Source organism: Pongo pygmaeus, chromosome Y (assembly GCF_028885625.2).
Source record: "Pongo pygmaeus isolate AG05252 chromosome Y, NHGRI_mPonPyg2-v2.0_pri, whole genome shotgun sequence".
In the NCBI taxonomy this organism is placed as follows: Eukaryota; Metazoa; Chordata; class Mammalia; order Primates; family Hominidae; genus Pongo; species Pongo pygmaeus.
In genome coordinates this window covers 14,795,393-14,805,902 of record NC_072397.2, presented here as the reverse complement: position 1 = coordinate 14,805,902, position 10,510 = coordinate 14,795,393, and positions in this window count along the sequence as shown.

The following is a 10,510-nucleotide window of genomic DNA, read 5'->3' as shown; positions in this document are numbered from 1 at the left end:
TGATGATACGCAAGTAAGTAATAAAGTGAAAGTACAATAAATTGATATATGGAATGTTCACAGTCTCCAAATATTCCATTGAGACTGTTAATTTTATGTAAACCATAAAGAATGCTTCATGAAACTACATTATACAGTGTCTTTTAGTATTTTACTCACATTTTAAATAATCAACAATTAGAGGGAATTCTTCCTCATTATTTATTACGACTACCGTTATTTTCCTTGAGTAATCCTGTTGAAATTAAGTATTTTAAATAAAACATTAAAAACAAATTATATTGACTGATTTCAGCTTTTAATGAAATCCTACTTGTGTATTTGTAGTAATGTGAAGTATAACTTTCTCCTCACAATTACTCTTTTATAAAACCGGTGTTATTGTTTTCTCTGACACTAACATTGTGATATCTCACAGCTTTACTGTGTGTATACATGACATCCCTCCAGAGAGTAGGCGTCAAATATGTGGAAAAATCATATTTGTGACAAAATTCTGGGAAAGGCAATGGTGAAATGGAAGAATAATTTCTAACTTGCTAACTGTTGGTCAATGGGTTTGTATTTATTTAGCTATAGACACGTATGTGCACACTGTGAGTTTGCCCATGTACATATACATTTCTAGGAGATACCCGTAATATATGGGTTGTGTAATTTTTAATTTATCCACTATTGTGTATGTGTGAAATTAGAAAAGCAGTTACCTTTTCTTTACTCAATTTGTTGGAAAGCCAAAAAAGTCTGTCAACCTTCATTTCAATTAATCCAATACTGTTAACTGCGGACACCTTCATTCTCCTTGTTCTCCTTTGGCAACCGGGAAGTTAATTCTCACTCTAATTCAGCTCTCAGGGTGTGATCCACAAACTTTGTATATGCTTAAAAGGATAAAAGTTCAGTGAAATGTCAAGCCATGCTGTGAAATGTTCCATTGTTTCTATATCTCTAATTGTCCTTTCATGTTATAGAGGCAAGAAAAACAATTCAATGTGTTTCTTAGTATCCAGTCCAATGCACTCTTTCTTCATAATATGCCAAACCCATCCCTTCAAGGCCTTGACATCTCAACATGGCTGGACGTCTCAAAATCTCTTCTCATTAATAACCATTATGTTAATCACTGTTGCCCACAACTGGAATTCGACTGTGAAATCCCCTGGTGGAAATTGCTGTAATGGCTCAAACTACTGGAATGACTATTTGTTTTACCTGAAAACATCTGATGAGCATATACATATGCTATGTGCATGAACATATTGTACATTAACAACATACCATCACTGCCAGTAGATAATAGGTATCCCAAACCTTTGAACCAAACTGACCTCAGGTGCTCCCACAAACCAAGCTTTTTCCTCCACAGCTTTCTTTTTATGTCAAAAAACCGCAAGTCCAGGCCGGGCGTGGTGGCTCTCGCCTGTAATTTCCACATTTTGGGAAGCCGAGGTTGGTGGGTCACTTGAGGTCAGGAGTTCGACACCAGCCTAGGCAACATGGCAAAAACCTGTCTCTACCAAAAATAGAAGAAGTAGCCAGGCCTAGTGGCACATTCCTGTGGTCGAGCTACTTGGGATGCTGAGGCAGGAGAACCGCCTGAACCTGGGAGGCAGAGGTTGTAGTAAGCTAAGATCAGACTACTGCACTCCAGCCTCGATGACACAGCGAGACCATGTGTCAAAAAAGAAAAAAAACAAAGCAACTCCACTCGTCCAGTCGCTTAGGTAAAAAGTACTGTAGTTGGCTGGGCATGATGGCTAACGCCTGTATTCCCAGCACTTTGGACTTTGGAAGGCTGAGACGGGCAGATCACCTGAGATCAGCAGTTGGAGACCAGTCTGGCCAACATGGTGAAGCCTGGCCTCTACTAAAAATACAAAACATTAGCTGGGCATGGTGACGAATGCTTGTAATCCCAGCTAGTCGAGAGGGGGAACCTGGGAGGCAGAGGATGTGGTGAATGGAGATGATGCCACTGCACTCCTGCCTGGGCTACACAGCGAGTGTACCCTGTGAGAAACAAAGGTGAACAGAAGAAAAGTTCTTTATTTAAATATCTAGTACATTAATTTTCAAGTTGTTGTAGAAACATTTCTCTTTAAACTCCTATTGTAATGTCACTTTTCCTGCTACTCACAAATTTAATCTGTAATATTTGCAGTATCGTGAAGTTCTAAGTACATTTAAATTCCTATTATGATAATCCATGGATTGCTGAGAAATAGTGGTTTTAATTTTGTTGTTCAATTTCCACTTAATTTTATTTCAACTTGTGTTAACTCAATTGAAAATTCTTTAGTAGTTTTTTAAATCTCATATCAAGACTTTTATTCACATCAATTGCTGTATAAATGCTCCCACCTTGAAGAACACTCTCTTATAGCCTGCTTCCCTACGACAGTCTTGACTGGTTGCCCTCCAGGCCTGTTTCAATTGTCTCATTCTAGGACTTACATTCACTACCCTTTTAAGAATTTATCTTTCTCTTTTCTTGTGTGTCCTGTTTTCTGCATTTCACATCTTTATCTTTCTTGGTTTACTTCTTCTTTTTGGTAGGAAAAAATCTCTAGTAATTTCTTGAGGAAAGGTTCACCTGGAGACAAAATTTTCGAGTTCTCATATGTCTGAAAAATGTTATGTTTTCTCCTTGTACATTTGATTTTAGTCTATTTGGAAATAAAAACATATGTCAGAAATCAGTTTCTTTTAGAATTTTCAAATCAGAACTCCATAATCCATTGCCTTCTGCTTTATAGCGGTAGTGTTGAGATTTTTTTTTTTTTTTTTAATTTGACATGGAGTTTCGCTCCTGTTGCACAGGCTGGAGTACAATGGCAGGATCTCAGCTCATCGCAACCTGCACCTCCTGGATTGAAGTGATTCTCCTGCCTCAGCCTCCCCAGTAGCTGGGATTACAGGTAGGCGCCACCATGCCTGGACAATTCTGTGTTTTTAGTAGAGATGGGGTTTCTCCATGTTGGTCAGGCTGGTCTCAAACTCCTGACATCAGGTCATTCGCCTGCCTTGGCCTCCCAAAGTGCACCTCGGCCTCCCAAACTGCGCCTTGGCCTCCCACAGTGCTGGGATTACATGCATGAGCCACCATGCCTGGCCAGTGTTGAAAATTTCTAAATCATCTGGTTCCTCATCCTTTGTTCGTGACCTATTTTTACCTCTCTGGAAACTTACACCATTTTCTCTTTGTTCTCAGTGTTCTCAAATTGTACATTGATGTATCTTGACACGAGTCTGCTTTCATCGATTTTCATGCTATTTTGCTAGGTGTTCGCCTTTTAATCTGTAAATAAGCATCCTTATGTTCTGAGACTTTTTAATTATTTGCCAACAATTTATCCCCCTTTGTTTTACTTATTTATTTCACTTCTATAATTCATATAAATAAAATAATTGGAAAAAATTATCTTGGAGAAGCAGATACCATCACACTGATTCTGTCTGTGTTAACCTATCATACCTGAAGGTTGTCATATTTTATTAAGCAGAAATGTTGTATTTCTTGGTATTCACATTACAACCTGAAGATGGGCAATGACTGTCAAAATTTTAAATGTATGGGTAATAGTTAGAAGATGCAAGCACTGTATCCTCCAGAATTTTAGCATATGAAAATTGCTAATTTTAAATTCCAGGCACATTGATTTAAGCTTCAACATTCTCCCAGCTAAAATGAATCCATTTGTGCTAAGTTCTGTGATCAAAGGTGAATAAGACATTGTTTCTGCCTTCAGTGATAGCTGAGTCCAAAGGGAGACAAATAGAAATGATGTAAAAAGAGAGATAAGTAGTTCATGCGCAGTGGCTCACCAGCACTTTGGGAGGGCAAGGAGGGAGGATCATGAGGTCCGGAGATTGAGGCCATCCTGACTAACAAGGTAAAACCCTGTCTCTACAAAAAATTAGCCAGCCTTGGTGGCACACACCTGTAGTCCCAACTTCTTGGGAGGCTGAGGCAGGACAATTGCTTGAACCCGGGAGACGGAGGTTGCAGTGAACGGAGATCATGCCACTATACTCCAGCATAGGCAACAGAGTGAGACTCTGTTTCAAGAAAAAAAAGACATAAAGTGCTATAAAAACTGAGAAAAGGGACAGAATATCTGTGACAGATAATTTGTTTGGGTCAGTTGGAAATGAGGAGGTCTCAGTGTATGCTTTTACTGTTTCACGTTTGATTATGGGCAGAAACAAATGAATCTTAATATTTATGGGGTCACAGACACTTTTTAAAGGTGATGAAATCTATGGTGATTCTTTCCATAAAAATCTATGTAACATACATCTATATTTTACTTAGAATCTCAGAATGTGCACCATCAAGTGCTCTGGATAGAGTAGAATGAGTAGTAGTATTTAAGGCAGACAAGATGGGAAGGGGAATCCAAACACAGGAAATGCCCTGTGCGAGAGCCTGGACACAAAAAAGCTCGTACATTATTGGAATCAAACTGAGTATAACATAATTCAGGGTGACTGGAGCATAGCTGGAAGATGAACCAATCATGGCGTAAGATGAAAACAGAAGGCCAGGCACGGTGGCTCACTCCTGCAATCCTACATTTTGGGAGGCACTGGCGGGCAGATCACCTAAAGTCAAAATTTGAAGACCACCCTGGGTAAAATGGCAGAAGCCCATCTCTAATGAAAATACAAACATTATCCACGCATGGTGTGGGGGTGACTGTAATCGTAGCTACTCAGGAGGCTGAGGCAGGAGAATCGGTTAAACCTGAATGGCAGAGGTTGCAGTGATCTGACATCGCACCACTTAACCATTAAACACCAGCCTGGAAGAAAGATTGAAACTCCATCTCAAAATAAATAAATAAATAAATAAATAAATAAATAAATAAATAAAAAATTTAGAAAGGCCGGGAGCGGTAGCTTCTGCATATAATCCCAGCAATTTTGGAGGCTGAAGTGGGCAGATCACTAGGAGTTGGGATTTCAAGATCAGCCTGACCAACTGGGAGAAATCCCATCTCTACTAAAAAAAAAAAAAAAAAAAGTACAAAATAAGCCCAGCACGATGGCGAGTGCCTGTAATCCCAGCTACTTGGGAGGCTGAGGCAGGAGAATCGCTTGAATCCAGGAGGTGGAGTTTGCGGTGAGCTGAGATCGCGCCATGGCACTCCAGCCTGGGCAACAAGAGCGAAACTCTACCTCAAAAATAAACACACAAAAATGAAACTAGAAGATAAGTATATATCCAGGGATAAAGCATGAAGTATCTCCAATGTCACTCATGCACTTTGTTTACTCAGAGACAACACCAGGATTGATTAAAATTATGCACATCATGTCAACCCTTTTCTAAATGTTAACAAATGTCACTGGAACAGCTAGTACCCATGGAATAGGATGTAACATTCTGACTGCAGGCTTTCACTTGCATTCCCTACAGGTGTTGAGTGTGGAGTGTTCAAACCTCAAGCTTATAGATTCATGAAGGAAAAATTATGTGCATTGAAAATTGAGAACAACTATGTTAAGAACAATATTCCATGAAAGTAAGTTCCTATGTACTCATCTGCTCTTAATTGTATTACACTGTTCTCATGCAGAATGATACAAGTAACAATTATTATTGTTATTACTATTATTAGTATTATGAAATGGAGTCTAGCTCGGTAGTCCATACTGGAGCGCACTGCTGCGAACTCAGCTCACTGAAACCTCCGACTCCTGGGTTCAAGGGATTCTCCTGCTTCAGCCTCCCATGTAGCTGGGATTGCAGGCACCCACCAAAACACCTAAGTAATTTTTATATTTTCAGTAGGGACGTGGTTTCACTGCATTGGCCAGGCTGGTCTTGAACTCCTGACTTCCTGAACCACCCACCTTGGACTCCCAACGTGCTGGGATTACAAGTGTGAGCCACCGCACCCAGCCAAAATTAATATTTTGAAATATTTAGAAATATATGTTCTCGGGCACAGTGGCTCAAGTCTGTGATCCCATGACTTTGGGAGGCCGAGGTGGGTGGACCACTTGAACTGAGGAGTTGGAGACTAGCTTGAAAATATGGTGAAACCCTGTCTCTACAAAAGATACAAAAAATTAGCCAGGACTGGAGGTGTGTGCCTGTGTTCCCAGCTACTGAAGAAGCTAAGGTGAGAGGATTGTTCAGGAGGATCACTTGAGCTCAGGAGGATGAAGCTGCAGTGCGCAGAGATTGAGCTTCTGCACTCCAGTCCAGTCTGGGCAAGAAAGTGAGGTTCTGTCTCTTGTACGTAGGGGTGTGTGCGTGTGTGTGTGTGTGTGTGTGTGTGTGTGTGTGTGTATACACATATGCCTGTATATGTATACACACACTCATATATACATATATAAGAAAGAGTGAAACTCCCTCATACACACACACAGACACACACACACATACAAACACGCACACAAACATATATTCTTGGCCACCTTAATTCCTCTATAATGGAATTCTGAACAGCATGCTTAAGGGTCAATACCAGGGCCTGCAGGCAGATAGCCTGTGCCAGAACTGTTCAGAGTGGGTTTTTTCACATTATACAGTTTCATCTTCTGAGTACACTTCCTGATCCTATTGTTCCCTTCATATCTTGCATATCTTTCTGGGGAAAAGACCACATGCAGCAATACCTTTTTTTTTTTTTTTTTTTTTTGCTAAGTGTTTTCTTATTATTTGGAGGAGTTTTTAGTCGAAAAATTTCTAAGGACGAAACTTTTCGTCTTTTGGCTCAGGAAACTGCAGGCACCAGTTGCACAACAATATTTAAGAGTAGCACAGATAATAAGTCATATCCATTGCCTTAAACAAAATGTACAGAATTCGGTATTTTTAGTTACACGCGAACACTATATAGGGTTTGCAATTGATCATTTTTATATTCTATATTCTATTTGATACTGAACATAGAGCGTCAAGAATTGGGGCACACAATGATTTTTCAGTAAATATGCATAGAGTGCTGTAAATATTGAGATTGGAAAACATACCATGTTTCTGCCCTCATCATGTTCTCATTCTATTAAATGTTGTAATAACACAACTTTGAGTCATAAATCTTTCAAAAGAGAAGTACACACAAAAAAGAGCTAGACAAATACGTGGGACATTATGATCATTTAGAGCTTGTATCAGTTACAGCCAGGTCTTCAAGGCCCATAAATGCCAGGATAGAAAGTTTAGAACAAACTGTCTACACAAAGGCAAGTTTTTGTTGCTGTTGTTGTTTTTTCATAGGAAAATAATATCAGAGTTTCACAAAGGTTATAAGACTAACTGCAATATATAGGATGGGTTGAAGATCAGCAAGAGAAGACAGAAGGTGAGTTCTGAGTTTTATTAAATGCTTAAACTAACATATGATGGTGGCCTGGGTAAAGAAAGTTGAAGCAAGGACTGGAAGAAAGAGACAGGTGCAAGAATCATTGTAAAGATAAAGTCCACAAGTCTTGGCATGAGTTTTCAAATTGAGGCTAGTAAAAAATATTGTGGGATTCTTGCCATTCATCTATCCATCAAATTATTCAATGCAACTTTATTAAGATTCTAGATTATTATTAATCTTTATCATTATTCAAGATTATTAAGGTGTATTACTCATTGAATAATAAATATTGCATGCATGTTTATTACTATGCAAAAAGCACTGTGCTGGGTTCTGGAGGTACAGCAATGAATATGGGGTTAATGGTCCCCAACTTCATGAAGCTTTACATAGAGGGAGAGACAGATAATAAATAAAAGACACAAGCAGTCGTAAATGTTGTGAAGGAAATTTTGGGACGCGGAAAGAGAGTAACAGATAGTAGTGACGGTTGGTATAACAGACAGAACTACTGTACATTGGGCACTAAGTGAAGCTTTCTCCAGGGAAGTCTTATGTGATATATCTGAAAGAGCAGCCATTGATAAAGAGGGAAAAAAACAGCTGCCAACCCTCTAAAATAGGAGAATTTTGGCCTAGCTCTGTGTTTGAAGAACAGAGAGTTGCTAATGTGCAGAATAAAGCTGAGAATTTGAGTAAGAGGAAAATGGTAAAGTAACCAGTGGTTTTAATAGTACAGATGGGAATGCTGTCCTTGATAAAAGTAGTTCCAGTGGAATGAGACCAAAACCCAATTGAACTGAACTGAAAAGCCAGTGGGAAGAAATGAGGGAAGTGGGTACAGCGTGCTTAGTGGAGAAAAGTAATGAAGGGGTAGGTGTCAGGGGAGTAAACAACGGGAAAAATTCTAATTTATAAAAGCAATCTAAGAATTTAGATCACAGCTGTATATGTATACTGAGGTGGTAGAGAGGGAGAGATTAACGTACATGAGAAAATAAAATTGACAGCAGTGGATTGCGGTTTCTAGCACCTACAGTTCACTCTCACTTTGCCTGTGAGTTGGATAAATGTCTGAAAGCTGATTGTTTTTCAAAGTTGGTTTCTATTTGGGAAAGAAGGGAGTAGGGAACAACATGACATTGTAAACTGCAAAGCAAAATAAGGATATAGAGTACATAGAGGAAGAAAGAGCTCGGGCACTAGAAGATCTTGTTCCTCAAACCGCATGCTGCCTACTTTGTAGTCTAGCTTGACACGTGAGCCCTACTCCAGTTTCCAAAAGAACAATGATTGTTTCATTTAATCGGACCAAGGGCACTTGACACATCCCACCATATACATCTGTCATTTCAAAGAAGAAAGAGTATTTTAGAACTACAAATAGAAATAATGTAACATTAAGATGAAAATCAAATAACAAATCTAGCTTCGTTGAAAATCTGTCTATACTGATATCTTATTTTTTTTTAATTCTGCCAAGGATTAGTGAACATATTCTCCCAGTCTTTTGTCTGTATGTTAAAACTTGCTAAACACCTCAAGTCTCGCATAAGAACTACAATGGAAAATGGATCAGTCAGGAGTTCTTCCATACAATTATCAATAAATTATATTTCTTCATACTGAAATTTGTTTTTTCATTATTGTAAGAAATTAACTTTTATATTAATAGTAGGTGATGTAACAAAGCAGGTCTTTAAGGAGATAACTGACACTGGATTTCCATGCCATTACTCAGGTGGCCCTTATTTGCCAGCCAGGTTCCCTCCCTGGACACACACTGAAGGTCCCCAACCATTTTGCGATCTCTTCACATTCCCAGCTCCTGAGGAAGCTCCAAAATACCTGTCCATGAAGAAAATAGAACATTTCCGCACACTGGATCCCAGTGTGGTCCTCCAGATTCCCTGTGAGGTGGACTATCTTGTATGGGAAGGCAGGGCACTGGGAGGGAGGATGTCAGAGACGATAACACATGTCAGGGCAGCCCAGGGTCATGGAAACAGAACAAGACAGTCCTGGGAGAAACATTCTAAAACGGCATAGACCTAGGTGGGCCTCAGGTGGACATCTGCGTGGAGAGGGAGAGGGCCCTGGTTCAGCTCAAAATGAGCCCCAGGTGGTAGCAGATCTTAGGGCAGGGCATGGAGCTGGCAAGTGATGATGAGACAGCTATCCCTTAAGCCCTGCTTCTCACCCACTGACTTTAGCCACATATGCATCCTAGTGGCTTAACGTTCCCCAATCCTGACATGTGGGTGTTATAATTTCCTGATGGGCCTTTCTCCCCCAAACCATGGATTGCCTGGGATTGCTCACTGCAGTCTCCTCCATGATCCTTGGGTTCTCCATGAGGGGCACAGATCCAGGACTCAAAGGCCTCTGAGTTGCCAATCCTTGGTTGCTCACCTGGCCTCCTCTCTGTTCTGTCTCTAATGCTGTCCTTCCCTCCATGGGATAGAACTGCAAAGCATTGAGCCATAGGCCCTGGCTGATGATCTAGGGGACTGCAGAAGCAGGTCCAGGGGAGTTCAGGTCACAGCTTAAAGCCAGTTCCCCGGAGACCAAGGAATGACCAGCGAAGTCCTTTCCCAGGGTGCCCCACGGCGAACCCCACCTCAGCAATCCTGCCAAAACCCGGGCAGTCTTATTCAGCCAAACAACCTCCACCTCCACCTCAGCCATGATGTCTGTCATATGATAAGCTCAGCCGTTGTGTCTTCCAATATGATAAGGTCAGGTAGGAGGTGTACTGCCTGCAGCTGGAGGCTTGACCTTCATGATCCCAGAACCACTGGACTGCAGTGGAATGAGACACTCTGTACCCTGCAGGGAGAGGAGTCAGGAAGGTTCATGCCAGACCTCACCTCCCACACACCAGCTGCCCTACCATGCTGGGAGGCATTCCTTACCGAGGATGCCAACACAGTACTCCTTAATGATGACTTCACTGTCGAAATAGAGATTGTGACGACATGAAATCTTCATCCCGCCGCCGGTAACCGGGATCGCTGAGGTCCTCCACCTGCCTGATCAAGGAGAAAGAGAATGGATTCAATACGACCATCTTATCTAGCTGCGCTGTAGTGAACCACGAGTTTCCACTTTCCAGTTCTCCCACTGAGACAACCCTGGTCCCCAGGGGGACCACAGACTGACTCAGAAACTGGACCCCTCCCACC